The following is a 16352-nucleotide window of genomic DNA, read 5'->3' on the forward strand; positions in this document are numbered from 1 at the left end:
AGTATCATGGCATCTTCTAATCCAAAGAGCACAAACCAAACAGCGAGAGAAAATTTTGGTGTCCTGCTTTCAAAACTAACAGTAAAAGTCTCATGGGTTAAAGCACATTCGGGCAATATAGGCAATGAAAAAGTAGACCAACTGGCGAAGGACGCAACGCGAAATGGGCAATTTTATACGCAAACAAAGCCTCCTAAACCACATATAAAAGCCCTCCTCCGGAAAGACATGCTTGAGGAATGGCAAGGATATTGGAACAATGGAGAAACAGGCAGAAAAGTTTTTAATATCCTGCCTTTAGTCAACCTTAATCCCACTAACTGGATCAGAGAGGATATTATTTTCTTCTCGGAACACGGCCCTTTTCCTACCTACCTCAAAAGGTTCAATCTATTTGAGAGCGACCAGTGCAGTTGTGGTGGGATTGGCACCTTACTACATTATGCTACAGAATGCATCCTAACAATCTTTTCGCATATGAAAAAACCATCACCAAGCCATGAACAGGAATGGCTAAAAAGAGTCACCAGCAACTTCCTTTCCAGACAACAAATCCACAATATAATCAAATTTATAAGTGAAAATAGAGACATATTCTTGCCTCCATAGCTCTCAACATCAAGTCTCATACCAAAAAAGACTAAGGGAAAAAACAAGTACCGTAGTCTGCTGTCATACATTTCAATCAGAGATTCTCTTCATTCCCACTTAACAAATTATTTTCTATCTGATTTTTTTAACTGCATCCTGATCTACTATATCATAAAAAATAAGTGAACACAGAATATATGTATATTTTTACCCGTTTTATCTCTCAGTATTATATTTATAAGTTTATTATTACAAATTATATTTCTAAGTTGAAAAATTTTGTATACGGTTGCAGCGTAATATAATTTCTTATATGCCTGTAAATTCTGTAAATAGTTTTTTTTTTTTTTTTTTTTTTTTTCGTTTTTCTACTGTAAATATTTTGTTACTTAAATAAAATTCCCGTAACATGCCCACCAAACCGTTCAGTGACCAGAATGGTCACGGATACGGGGGTATGAGACGACGTTCTGTTCTGTTGCTCAACGGACAAACTTCTGTTGGACAATTTTTATCCGAAATTTGATAGACATTTTCAGTTTTGGTGTAAAGACAATATACCAAATTTCATCTGTCAAGAAGTCTCTTGCCATCTTGTCGTAACGTTTCCAAATTATCATCTTCAAAGATCGAGCAATATAATTTCAAAAACATATTTTTCTTTAATCATCTAAAAATTAAAAAAATCATCAAAATCTAGAGGTCGAATTTTTTGACAGAACTTTCACTTCATTATTTCTTTAACAAGAAAGTGCACATTTTCACTGAATCTTCTATTTGAGGATTGTAAAATGTACCAAATTCTAGGAAAATTAACTAAAGTAATTTAAATAATTATTTCTGTTATGAAGAAAAACGAATCGAAATTTGAAACACAAAAAAATTCTACTATTATTGGAATTTTATTTTCATATCTTCTGAATAACAATTTGAATTATAAATTATTCGAATGAATTATTCAAGTCAGTCAAATAAAAGCTGCATCCCATATTTTGTATACGCTTTGAAATTGGAATATATGGTTTTCTTATGTACATTTTTTTTAAATTTTTTGTTTAGTCTTATCATTATTCTGAAATATATTCATCTTTGTAAAATACAGAAAGTAAAACCAGTTCTAATTCTTTTTCTAAAGCTAAGATTAATAAAAATCCTATTCGAATTGAAGGAGGGGGAAACCATTATAAGAGTCGCTATTATTATTAAATTTGAAAACGAATCTTGCAATTTTTTATTTTTTTATTTCTCCTGGGAAATGATTTCTAGATTTGAAAAAGAAAGAAAATCATTCTAAAATATTTGTATTGACTTAAGGATACGGATGGTACTAATAATTTTTCTAAGCATAAATTTGAATCAACGAATTTTGAACTTGCAGTATGCACTGATTTTTTTCAGAAAGTATTTGTTTACACTAAAGCCTTTATTTGCACTGTCTGAAACATTCATTTATACAGTTTTGAAGTACTATGGAACGTAGGGAATTAAAATTAATTGGAGCTATCCTGTGTTAGGATTGTGGAAGATTCGGTAACATACTCTTTATATATGAAAATACAGTCGAGTTTACTCTGTGAAACAATACAGAAAGAACTGGTGATGATTCGCATGGTATAGTAGAGTCTTGGGCAAACTGACAGTAACGCCTTTGATCTGGAATGATTCACGGTTCCTATGACAAAACGTGCTAAAAATAGCCTACAAAGTTAAAAGCAGCAGGGTTGGTTTTACCTTTTGCCTAATCCTCCCGACTCACTAAGGGTCCGCGAGTTCACTTCGCAAATCATATATGCATTACCTTATCGAAACCTATCATTGCTATCTTTTATCGCAGTCTGGTCGTTTTAAAACGTGTAATCGTGTGAATGAATTGTTGAAGTAAAGTATCACTATTTTCACACAGCATTGTTTCCCTAGTCAAGAATCAAGATAATCCCGAGGAAAGTGAAGACATCTGAACAAATGTTATATCGGAGGCAGATGCTGCTAGTGCATTGGGATTGGCGTAACCCGATGTGATGTTAACACAACGCTGGTGCAATGTCGAATCGTCAAGCAGGTTTAGTTCCTTACGTCGAAAGAAAATGAAAAGAAGATGAAAGAAAAGAATAATTAAATACCAATTAAAATGTTTTAAGTCAGGAATAATATTAGGGTTTTTTTTATTAGGTTTTTTTTTTTTTTCTCATTTGTAACTAATTTTTTTAAATAATTTTTTCAGAAAATTAAAAAAAACAAAAAAACACGGAAATTGTATTACAGGGGTTCGGATTACCGAGATTCCATTGTATCCACTGAGTTTAACTACGCAAAAGCTATAACTTGACCTATATGTTGACCAGATTTAAGATATGGATAGATTATGAATTTTTATTCTTTAAGTATCAATGGAGAAATGTATTAAAATCCTTTTATAATTTCAAGAATGTCGTTCCGTAAAATCCTGCATATTTGCAAGCCTATAAATAAACGTAAAATGTGTTAAATTCTGCCAAATCGCCAACTAAGAAAACAAAGGAAGGAAGTAAATTCTGTGCTATAGCATCCTGGAACGAAATAAGCATATTAAAAACTAAAAACAACCAGATCAATCCTACTGGTACAGACAATTAAAAAAAAACTATGTGTCTGGAACTCTTTTTCTCTCTTCAAATCATCCGCGGAAAATAAACACAAATTCCGTTGTGTAAATAATCTTCGGAGTTCACTATTCCTGTTCTTTCTTGCTCAACCACAGGTTATTATTGAATTTAATAAATGTTCAGGATCTTGTCTGTTCACAATAAACCATATGGTCAAAAAATATCCATATATTTGTTTTGATTGAATTAGACGGAAGGTAATTTTTCACCACTCTATTGTTTGCAATTTTTGAGACGGAAATGCCTATTATTTTTCAAAGCTGTCAACATTCAAGGCATATATCCAAAATCGTATCGTACTTTTCATCGATCTTACGCAATATTTCTTTCTTACCCTCTAATTACGTCTGGCAGTTTATCATTGCCGTTTCAGGACCCATTTTTTTCGGGGCCCTTTGCTAAAGCGCAGGTGTAGGTATGGCTATGTATAATAGTATTTTTAACCGAATTCCTGCACGGGGCTAATTTTTGAAGACCAAGAGGAAAAAAAATCAAAGTTTGTTCAGGACATGTTTAATTTTTCCCCCCTTGCTTTCTTATTTCTATTTGAAAGCAGTGAACATGAACAAATTAGAAATGCAACAGAAGACAAAAAATATCGTACCTGAAATATTCTGAATGGCTGGCTGAAACTTCTGAATTAATCATTCGAATGTTGAATAACTAAAACTCAAATGCCAATTTTTTTATATTTATACCATGTTAAGTCAACTAATTACTGTATTTGTAGACCACCTTTGTGAAAACAGAGAGAGATAAAAAGATAAAGAGATAAAAGATTACAGTTGAAAGCATTACTTAATAGAGCCTGACAGAAGCAACTTGCAAAGTTCCGGAGATGAAAGCTTTTTCTTGGTTCCAAAAAAGGATAGTTTAATAGTTAACCAAGCACAAAAGAGAACACTGGTCCATCAGTGAGTTTTTATATGTTTTAGTATGATTGGTTGATGGAGATAGAAATGATGGAACGTTTTGGAGTTGATTATTTCAGTTAAAGCACGTTATTTGAAGATATAGAATGGAAATCCGGACAACATTGTTCCAGCCATAGAGCTGAGATACTCATAGAGGGAGTGCAACCCTACTTTGGTGAAGGACAATATAAAATCACGTGACATCGGGACAGAATTTGTATTAGCTGTAACCGCATTCTCCATTGTATTTCAATGGCAGATTATTTTTCGCTTTTAAATGTTAAATTTTAAAGCTTATTTAAGTCATGATTAAATCTTGCTGTGAAATAGGATGCAAAGAATAATCTTCTAAGGATTGTCCTGTATCATTTCACAGGTATGTACAATAAACATATTCTATTTATATTCATTTTAAGTCAGTTTAAAATTTCGTAACTTGGATCACTCAGTGATTTTGATGTTATAACTGAATAATATTTCATAATTGGTTTAGTTATCGTATTTAATTTAGTTAACTTGTTATTAAGCTTCATTTTAAACTGATATAACTGCATTATATTTTGCTACTCGCTTTATTTTAATCTCGAATGTGTTGCACGCGCTTGGCTGCAAGCTTGGCATGATTTTTTTCTCGCCAATACTAGTGTATGTTATGTAATGTTTATATATATAAACATTATTGATCAATTAATAATTGTGTATTTATTTTAATGCAAATAAATTTCCTTATTATTTCCAATATGTTTTTTTTACCATAAATATTCGAATCGTATTATATTGTCAACGATATTAAATCATCATTGTGAATGAAATAATGAAACTAAAACGTATGTTTTATTGAAAATGTTATATAGTAAAATTTCATAAATTTGGTATAATAATTGCATGTTTTTATAAATTTTAATTAAAATCTAAAGTAACTAGTGGATATTCTAAAGATAAGAAACTATTAAAGAAAAAAATGCTATCTTTATCTATAAAAATTTTGTCTCATTGTCAACATTTATTAATAAATTACTGTATGTACATACCCTAAAATCATCGTTTTCATAAAAATTTCGAATTTCTTTATTATTTTGTATTAAAGATTCCAGAAAGGATTTACTTTTATTTATACGGTAATTAGAAGCAAAGTTACCGGCAAAATTATAAACAAGAAAAGATATATTTAAAACTTATATTAACAAGAGGAAGGCACGAAGTTTAAAATTGAGTTCGGAATAAGATTTTGTATAATGATAGTATACATTTAGAATGTTCATTCATGAAAATATTAAGGTTCAATAACCATCTTGACACTTTCAATATAGCATATACACTAATAATATTTTCTGTGAGCGAATGATTGAATAGTATAGTGGTTACGGCACCGGCATAACATTCGCGAGAACCCAGGTTCGATCCTGGGTTAGTATTTTTAGTCCTTAAAGAAGAAAAATAATCACTTTTAATTAATGGGAAAAAAAGGAAAAAATTAAACAGGGTTTAAATCAACAAACTCAGCTATTGATGTTATGAAGAAAACAAAAAAAAATTTCGAAACCATTTTGGTTAGTAGAATAATAATCTCAAAACAAGAAAAGAAAAAAAAATAATAATAAATAAATAAACTTTTTAGGAAATGAAAATCTACCGAACCCAATGTCGGGAAGCAAAAGATTGCGCGACAGATTTTGAGTATGCCACGTTTTGCGATATGTCGCCAAAATAAGTGTTCTTACTCTCAGATTCTCTCTAAGTCACGTGACTCATGTTGCGTACACTTGTTTCGATAAGAAACATACGACTAGCTCCCTCCATTTATATATTAGCTCTATGGTTCCGGCTCAAGTGCTGTCCTTGTCGTATGACCACAGTTCAAAATAACGAGGCTGGTCGTCAATAGTCCATAACGTTGCCTGAAAACTGGAGGTTAGTTTAACAAATAAAATTAAAAAATACCATGTGGTGTTTTCAAAGTTTTAATCACTACTTAATTTCGATTATTTTGGAATTTTTAAGTACAGATTTATCGATAATTTTAAGTTTTACGCAATGTAATCGAGGATATAATGTATCAATGTGTTAGAGAAAGAAAGGTACAAAAAAATAGTTTATTTCTTTTTAAAATAGCACTCTCCCGTCTCCCATGTTTTTTCCTAGCAGAAACCTTAAGGCTTTATTTAATTGAATCATTGCATTGTGATTTCTGATATTGATCGTTTATACGAAAACTGACTCAAATTTGAATCATTCTTCAGTATCGTAGCATTGATTCGTTAAATCTTGTTGCATTCATTGTTGGTTTTCGATTTTCTTAGAAGCTCGTTTTTCGCCAAATCAAAGTTCATTAGGAACTGTAATTCACTCCCAACGATTCATTATGTTTTTACGCATGTTTAGTATAATTTTTTTCATCCCAAACTATAAAATTGGAAGCGAATTTTATTTGAAATTTATTATGAACAGATTGAAATATTTCTTTTATGGCTTAGGCCTCTAGTTTTCCCAGAATTTTTAAAGTCGAATGTCTGGCGTCATTTTGAAACTTTTGTGCTTTTTAAATAGGATTGCCGTGTACTTATAAGCTCTTAATAATAATTGGAAAAATTGTATAATAATTGGGGAATCCACCAATTATTAATTTTCCCAATTATTATTAAACTTTTAGAATTGCCGTTCACATTTATCCAATTCGAAATTACCCCGTTCAACCCCACATCTTTATTACGTTTATAATATATATATTTAAATACGTATCTATTTATATATGATATATAATTACTTTTTAGTTTAATAAAGTCTATCGTGAACTGAAGTGGATACTTTGATATTAATTATATATCGTGACTATTTATCTGATTAACTAACTTTTAAAGTAAATGTTTTGTCTTATATCTTTTCTGAATTAATAAATGGGCTTTTCAGGATTTTTAATTATTAATTCAGTTTTAGCATTGGGTATCTTAACAAATTCTTGCTATAAATACCGAAAAAAATGAAACAGACGTACAGCGGAAAAGTTGCTACCCACCCTTCGTAGCGTCCCAGGTAAACTAAACGACCATCCTCGTCGTGTCCATACTCGAGCAGAAACTATGGTTGTGCTCTAATGGCCATCACAGACAACGATACAAACCCTACCCTAGAGAATATGTCCCCTCACCACTATAAAGGTAGGAAGCTCCACCTCATCTCTTTACCCATTAAGGAAGCCAGAACCAACTACCATTCTGGAAGCTTCTCATTCCCCTTTTTAAGATTACCCCCCGGTATTAGCAATTTGACATTTCTGGATTGTTAACTGTTAATCAGTTTTAACAATAGCTATCTTAACAAATTTCCTGTTATAAGTATCGAAAAAAACAATACAAGAAAGCTAAATATTCATAATTCTATGGTTAAAAGTGGAACGATTTTTCTGTGTAAACAGCTTGAAATATTATTCCATTGAAAGCAAATTCAAGGCATACTGTATCAAAAGTATCAAACTCTGATTTGAATTCCGTTCAATTCGAAGCATAAAGCATACTCTTTTTTATTGCATCCGTTATTTTGTTTGGTGATTCAATATTCCTTCCTCTTGCCCAAGTTAATGCCTTAAAGCATTGAATAAAAACTAGAGATCATTTTCTGGTTTTTTTTTTTTTTTTTTTCGCCGTTATTCACTTAATCTGAGCCTACTGGGATACAATAACACATTTAAATTTCTCAAATTCGGTTAAGTGCATTAAGGTGCTTTTCATACGAGATTTTACCGTATTTTGTATGGAATTCTAACACGAACAAAGCTCTGTATCATCTATTTGTATAAAATACTCTTATGTGTGGAAACTGTCTGTTTACTTGTGCAACACAGTTTGTTTATCTGTGTAAAACTATTTATCTGTATAAAACTATGTATGAAACTCTCTGTCTATCTCTATAAATGTCTGTTTATTTGTATTAAACTCTCTATGTACTTAACTCTCTGTCTAACCTCTATAAATCTCTCTATGTATTTAATTCTCTGTCTATCTAAATTAAACTTTTTCTTTCTGTATTAAACTCTCTGTCTATCTAAATTAGACTTTTTCTTTCTGTATTAAACTCTCTGTCTATCTGTATGAAACTCTTATCTGTTTATCTATCTTCATGGTTTATTAATGGTATTAAGAACGGAAAATTTGTATTGAAATTTTCAAATCTTACTTCTATCTCTTCAGGTTTTACTATCCATCCTCAGTGACTAAAGAATTTGACATTCTCCGCAAGGTTAGTCATACCTGTAATTTTTTTTCTCGATTTTTATCATCTTTAAATTTGGATACATGAATCTTTCTGTGCGCTTACTAATTGCAATTTGGCTCTAGGCGCTTACTAATTGCAAAAATTACTAACACTGAGGAGCTGGCTATTCATTGTAATAAAAAAAATTACTTTAAAATACTCATGTATGATATCATTCGTCATCTGGTTAGAATTATTAAAATATTTTTGTTGGTAGAAGGAAAGATTTGAATGCATACTTGTCGCTTATACGATTTTCTTGTATCTTATTACCATAAATAAACGATTTTCTCTTGCTTTCGGCGAATCTACTCACCTTTATAAAAATCAAATTAAGAAATCCATATGTGAAAATCAATCATTTCTCTTTTTGATTTGAATATCTTATTTATATTTATTAATTTTGATTGATATTTATGAAATATATGTTATATAGTGTATTAATCTGGGTTGGTAATTTAAAATAAAAGAAATCCATAACATTTTATCTCAAAAAATCGGATTTTGTTCCTCTACGCTTTTTTTTTTTTTTTTTTTTTACCTCACAAGAGAAATGATTTTTTACGCTCAAGTAAATCGTGGCGCAATTTGACCAAAGATGGCGCTAGTTCAGCAAATTCCGTCCCAAACTCCTAGCTCGCATATACCTTTGTACCAACTCAGTATAATTAGCACAGAAAATGATGGAGACATGTTTATTTTGTTGCTCTGATCCAGACTGTTTTGCATATAGAACTATTTTCTGCCATAATAAGCTTTATTAAAGGTTTTCAAAACCTTTTGAATTTGTTAGCTTTTTTCAAAAACCGCACACATCAAACTTAGTAGTTTGCGAGTCAGGAAACTCTGCACTTTGGCCCTTTTTGTTATAAGTAAACTGTGAAATCTTTTGTGATGGATATGTATAACTTAATTGAACTTCTAGAGCTTTTTAATATACCTTATTAAAAAAGCTTTAGAAGTTGAACCGTCAAAAAAACATCATACCTTTTTAGATGTTTGTAAGAAAATAATTGTTTAGTTGGAAATAGTTTCCTAAAATTTAGTTAATTAAAAATATTTTCCGAGACAGATTTCTTTAGGAAAGATTCCATAATTTTCTCATAAGTTAAAATTCTAGGGGAAAATGGAGTTAGAATGTGTGTAGGTAAGTGAATGAATTATACAATTTCTTTTTTTAAAAATTAAAATATGAAGTTGAATTATAAATATGATTAAATGTTAATTTGCATTATACGACCAAAAACTCAGTTTAAATCTTAAAAATTTTATGTTTTTAAAACATAACTATCATGGAATTTAGAATAAAATTAGAATTTGTGTTAATTCTAAGCTGACCGTACTTTATTATCAATTCGTATTAAGACAAAAAAAAAATGTATCATAAAATAAGCATGGCAACAGAAAATAACAATTTTTAAGCAAAAAATTGATAAAAAATAACACATAAGTAAACGATAAGTAATTTTTATGACCGAAGTAATAATAATTATAATATAATATTTAATAATTTTAATAAATAATTTTTATTAACAAAAACAGTACCTTAAATATAACAACACTATTATAAAACTTGGGAACAATAAAACTCATAGATAATGTAATAAAAGCTTTTTTAATACATTGCCGCGCGAAATAAAGACACGGTTCACAAAATGAAAAAAAAAAAAAAAAAACATGTTTACTGTTAAAGAATTTAGAAATTTAAAAAAAAAATGTTTTGATTTCGAATTTATTTAAATAATTTTAAATCTTAGATGATAGCAGACGACACAGGACTCATTTAATAAGAATTGCGAGAAGTTATAATATTATCTTCGCCCAGATAATTTGGAGTTGTGTATAAAAACTTACACAAATATGCAACAATTGAGCATTTTGTATTCAGAATTCCCTCCATAAGCAACCGAAGCATATAATTTATTTGAATATCGATTTTAAATGTCATGGATTCAAGAAAACTTCTGTAAATCCTTATTTTAAGTTCGAGAGAAAATACACATTCTGGTGAATATGTCAGTAAGTGGCACTACAATTATTCATAAGCAATAAATTTTGAATAAAAGTGAGATAATATAACGTTTCAGCATGTGGTATTTTTTCTAAATGTATAGAATAAAAAGGCAAGCAATAAAATATGAGATAAAAAACAATCTGATATTTTCATTAAATGAATAACACTTTTAGAGTTGTCATTAAAAAGAATATATTCAGAATGAAAATATTATGGCGTGATATCTACCTCGGGAATCAAACTTCTGAAATAGATATTTTAGTACAGTTGAACTCGACTAATTCAAAGAAAAGAAATCGCAATGAAAATTGGATTTATCCAGAAGTTCGAAGTAGCAAAAACTAAGTTTATGAATAAGCACAGCTAGAGAAAACGTCTATTTTTGAACCAAAAATGGCAGTGAAGATTTATTATTAATTACGTATTAAACAATGAATAATGAGTATAAAATGATATTATAATCAAAAAATGAATAATTTTAAAAGTTAATAAAAAGTAATTTTAGTAAATTAGCACCGTACAGCAAAACTTTAAAAAAAAATGCATTCCAGCTTTTTTTTAACTGAGAAAGTTTTTTATTACTATTGTCACTGAATATATTGCACAACAGCAATGTCCTTTAATGCATAAAAAAATTAATATGGCTTAAAAAAATTGTTCATTTAATATTATCACCGGTGAGTCAAGATAAGGACATATTTAATTAAAAAATAATTCAGAAAAAAAAAATATAAATGTTTAGTTTTAACTTCTAATTGACCAAAATAATTTCAAAATTACGTATTTTAACTTAATGTTAATAGGAAATTCGAAGAACCTGTGAAAAATTCGAAGATTTTAAATTAAAACATATGAATCAGCCTAGTTCCACTGAATCAACTGCTGTGCTACTTGTACAAATAAGCAGGGCATTTTATTTCTCTAGTATCTTCTGAAAATTAATTCCTATTAAATCAATATCAATATTCTCTTGCATAAAGTTAGTGAAATATTGAAGGTTTGAGGTAATCTGATGTTACGAAGCATTTTATAAAAATGCGCTATATTACATGTATTTAGTTAATGCAAGTTATGTACTGAGAACATAGTTCATTTTAAAGGTCAATACTCTTATTTTAACTATCTTTCAAAAAAGTTTCATTTTAAAGTTGATTTTAAATAATCGGGCCATCTTGATTGAATGAAGGAAAAAAAAAATTCTTTTTGATCCCGAAAGAAAAACCGAGGCACTTATTCACTGTTTCACGATGAAACAGTGAACTTTACTGATTTAATTCATCGATGTTATCTACATGTTTTGATATGTAAATCACTGACACAGCTGTTTTAAAAAATGAAAACACTTAAATGAGCTCTTTCACGAAAAAAGGAAAAAAGAAAAAGAAGGGGGGAAAAAAATCCGCTGTTGGCTAAGGTTGAAGATAGTTTTGTTTATTCTACGTCACTAAATTTGAAATTGGATGATTTATTTGGGTAGCATTTTTGGTGCATTAAATTTTTGCAACTGAAAAGAACTAAGAATGGTGACTGGTAAAACTTATCAACAGTATGAAAAAGGATGACATGTAAAACTGTTTTATGGCGTTAAACGTCCTTCTCAAGCGCGTCTTGTAGAATTGTAGCATGCAGCGCCAATAAACCAAACCAAATGCGACGTACGTACGTCTTCACTGTTATATATATATATAAACATCATTTTTACATTTCGAATTATTTCTTTCATCGATAGTAAAAATAGCTTTAACATTGGTTGTAAGCAGTTTTGTAATTCAAATGGAAGGATGAAGAATAACTAAATTCACGAATTATTTGATCGTTTAAGTTCGTTTTTTGTTTTTATTCCATTCTGCGACATTATTTTAATTGTTAGTTAGTTTGTCAGATAAACAAACTCATTTCAGATTTCTTCTCTACTTTTTCCTGAGAAATATGATAACCACATTTCAAAATTGCGAATCTATCCGAAGTACCCATAATCTAACTTCAATCCAGGATGATAATCTAAGAAGTCATTCTTGACGCAGCATAGACGAACATGACTCTTGTGCCAATAAAACTCAAAATACCAAACCAATGTAAGAAAATGTGTAATCAAAATGAAAAGATGCAAATGGAAAATGTCTATTTCGGACGAAGGATAACCAAATTGTTTCGATTCTTATTGCTCGGCGTATACCATTCAAATTTAATACATTAATATGATTTTACTTTTTGTTTGGCGCAACATAGTTAACCTTATGATTCTTGCGACATAAAATTCCAACCAATCCACTCCAATCAAATCCAATTCAAAAACAATTCAAGTAATATTTTCGTTTATAACAAATTTTGTGCTGTCAGGTAGCTAGAAAGTAGAAGTCAAACAATTCTCAATATTTCGTCAGCTATCCAGAAAGTGCGTGCTCTGACGGTAGAACTACAAATTATTTTTCAACTCCAATGTCATGCGGCTAGATCAAGTGTTTCGAAACATTTTTTCAGAACGAAAAAATTTTCACGGGAAATTATTCCAAGGCAGCAAAAAGATTTCGAAATTATTTGGCAATTTTAGAGATGTTTTACATAAGTAAGTAGTCTAGCAATTTCCAATAGGAGCTTTTATTTCGTTCCACGAATGATTACGAAATATATGAGTACCGAGACTTTCAAAATTAATTCGACTTCTGACTTTAGATAATTTTAGAAATGCATTAAAGTTTTTTAAGAGACAGGTAATTACTCAATTCCTTTTCCTGTTTAAAACATTTCTGTGAAAAGGATGTGTTCTAGATGGAATATAACAAAAATTACTTGAAGGAAGAAAACTCGATGCATAAATTTTATTGTTCCTTTGAAATCATAAAAGCTTTTGGAGTACCCAAACGAACGAAACAATCATTTAAATATACCCAAAAATTTGATGAGATCTAAAGTTTTCCCATTTTGTTTAAAATTCTAATTGCTTTACTGCCCGTCTGATCAGGACAATTCACTTAAGACTGAAATTGAAGTGAAGACACCACTGATGAGCATTTATGAAAAAGCACTTAATACGCGGCCTAACTCTTGGAAATATATTTCAGGTGGACTTTACAAGAAGAGCTTATTTGCATGTTTTTCTACATAAAAGCAGCAAGTTGAGTCTAAAATTGAATTAAAAGATCAATTACTAAATAAAAAGCATAAAAAGAGGAAATAGGTAATACGAAATTTATTTAAGCAAGTATTTAGTTAATTTCTTAAGTTTTACTGGTTTCTTACTGCACCAAAAATTCTAATCAAAATAACGGAGAAATTTCTTTGCTAACTTCCAAGTGAAAAATATTTTCCTTAAACAATAGATTGGAATAATTTTTTCTCTCTTTCATTTGCAATAGTTTATTCAACTCCCCAAACACATACACTCTCCCTTTTTCAATTTTTATTCCTTTCGTTTTTCAATTATTTTGGATGACTTTAAACTAATACATTGAAAAATTCCACAAAAGGGAAAATTGTAATGTACGAACATTAAGTAGAATTTAAAAACAGAAATGAGACTTAAAATTACGCCTTTATTATCGTGAAAAATACTCCATAATTATTCTATTGTACTGGTATATTTCGAATGGTATATATGCTAGAGATATACACATGATTTACCTGATATGTATGCTAGAGATATACATATGATTTACAGTGCTATAAATTGATAAGGGAAGCAATTATCTATTCGGCTTCTGAGAGCAAACTGGGCCAGACATTATGAAATTTGTTTGCTGAAGGTCTTTTATTTCAAATAAACCTTGTAAATGACTCTATGTTAAAAATTCATGTAACATTTAATAGCTTTAAAATAATACGTTCACAAAAATCTTCAAATTCTCGATTTCAAAGTTCCTCTTTTTTTCCCAAAGGAAAAGTTTTCACGAAATTGTCGTTCAGTTATTAAGCTTCTCTGGACATTTTTCAAATGCAGATGTTTCCTATTAGTAGTAAATCCGGCTGCAATATTTTAGAACACCAATTACCAATAGTTGATTGTTTCTGTCCTTGTTTACTACACCGTTCTTTTTCTCTTCTTTCAAATTTTTCATATCTTTGCTATGATTTTTTTTTTAATATTTTACCATTTTGTATTGCTAAATATTCCTTGTCAGTTCATTCGAATTTTAATTCAATCCCCTATTCAGCTTCTAATTATTCGATACCAACATGCATATCGAAGCTTATTTTCGATAGCTGAATTAATATTTTTCGGTGCTAAATTAATTACTAAAATCTTAGTCGATATAGATATATAATATTTAAAAGAGAATCGTTTGAAGAAAAATACGGTTTCTAATGCTCGATTTTCATATTATTATTTATTATTATTAGTAGTAGTAGTATTTATTTTATTTTTCATATTGGCAATAATGAACACAAGGACTTCTCTAAGTCAGACAGCTTTCTTTTCAACTTTCTGAGACCTAAACTGCATTTAGAAAATGAATAAAATAAAATAAATTTCTGAAATTACGCACGTGTTGTACACAAAGAGAAATTCAAGAAACTATTTATTCGTTTCGCCACTTCTATTCCAATTATTGGATTTCTGCATATTTGATATAACATTTCCTTACATTTGTTTGAATTAAAACACAAACTCGAATTTTCAACTTATTATTGCATTTAGATCCAAACTTCTATTTGGTCAATGATTCCCTAATTTTCAAAATGTGAGAAAATCACAATTTGAGAAAATATGATTGGCCTCACATTGACATTTTCTCATGAACATTTATCCACAAATATTTCTTTTGAAGTAAGGAAAGGAAAGATTTAAAATTGGATTATTTTTAATTGCTTTATGACAGATGAATCTTTTAATCTAGTTTACGCAAGCTTTTGTCGACTTTAAAAGAGCTTGATGTTTGAGAAATTGTTCTTTGCCTCAATGCATCCGATGAAGTCTAATTAAAGATGTATAGTTCAACGGCGAAACCAAATATATAGTTGAAATACGAAATTTATGAATGAAATTTCAGATTTCATTCATAAATGCCCAAAATCTAGTCTTTCATCTTCCTTTTCTATAAATCTTTTCTTACTCGAAAGTTTTATTCATTAAATTCAGTAGAGAGTGAATTGTTCAACATTGCTGTTGCCCTTAAATATCAGCGAATAGAATTAATTCCAGGAAACTCTCGCTCCTGGAGAACTTGGCCATCAGAACCACGCATGCGCGTGCAAAATATTTTCACAGCGGGGGAAAAGGGTTTTTTTTTAACTTTTTGTTTACACACAAGCATTGCGAAAATTTCCCTTTCCATTGAAAATCTTTTTCGGAAATCGGTTTTTTTTTTTTTTTTTTTTTTCAAGCAGTTACATTTTGGCTATTTATTTCATTTTAATCCCTTGATTGTTTGTAAAATGCGATTTAAAATATGGAACCTTTCAATATATTCTTTAAGATGCGAAGCATAGCTTTATAAAATAAACCAGCTTTAGTAAAGGTAGATAGATGAGCTTTATAAAATAAACTAACTTTAGTAAAGGTAGATAGATGCTCATTTTTAGATAGATGCTCATCTCACATTTTTTTGCCACAAAAATCAGATTATTAATTATATAATAGCGTAAGTTTTATAAACATGTTTTGCTAACTGTTGGCACATATAACTGCATATAATGAATGCTTTATATTGAAATGAATTGAGGGGGAAAAAAGCAGTTTTTAATTGCATAACTCCAAAATGATAAATTACAGCATAATGTTTAATTAAACTTATCTATATTTTAAAATTCAATCTAATTTTATATTTGCATCAGGCGGCGTAAGCAATTGTTTAAACAAATTATTTGTTTAAATTATTGTGAATTATTAAATTAAATAAATAAATTATTGTAATTAAATTAACAAATAATTTATAGTTTATTTAAATAAATTATTTAGTGTTTTTCGACTTAATTTTTAAAGTATTTATTTCTAAATTATCACGA

General features: G+C 29.5%; 1 protein-coding gene across 5 annotated transcripts in view; it reads left to right on the forward strand.

The window, feature by feature from the left end:
- The window catches only part of LOC129960611 (protein TMEPAI-like), a 137507-nt gene that overhangs the window by 96674 nt on the left and 24481 nt on the right, over positions 1-16352 (forward strand). Inside the window, exon 2 of one of the 5 annotated variants that reach the window (XM_056074148.1) lies at positions 8332-8380. The exons of the other annotated variants lie outside the window; for them this stretch is intronic. The gene's annotated coding sequence lies outside the window, so the exon portion shown is untranslated. The remainder of the gene's footprint in view (positions 1-8331; positions 8381-16352) is intronic. 5 annotated transcript variants of the gene reach the window in all.

The sequence above is a fragment of the Argiope bruennichi genome, chromosome X2 (assembly GCF_947563725.1).
Source record: "Argiope bruennichi chromosome X2, qqArgBrue1.1, whole genome shotgun sequence".
NCBI classification, from domain to species: Eukaryota; Metazoa; Arthropoda; class Arachnida; order Araneae; family Araneidae; genus Argiope; species Argiope bruennichi.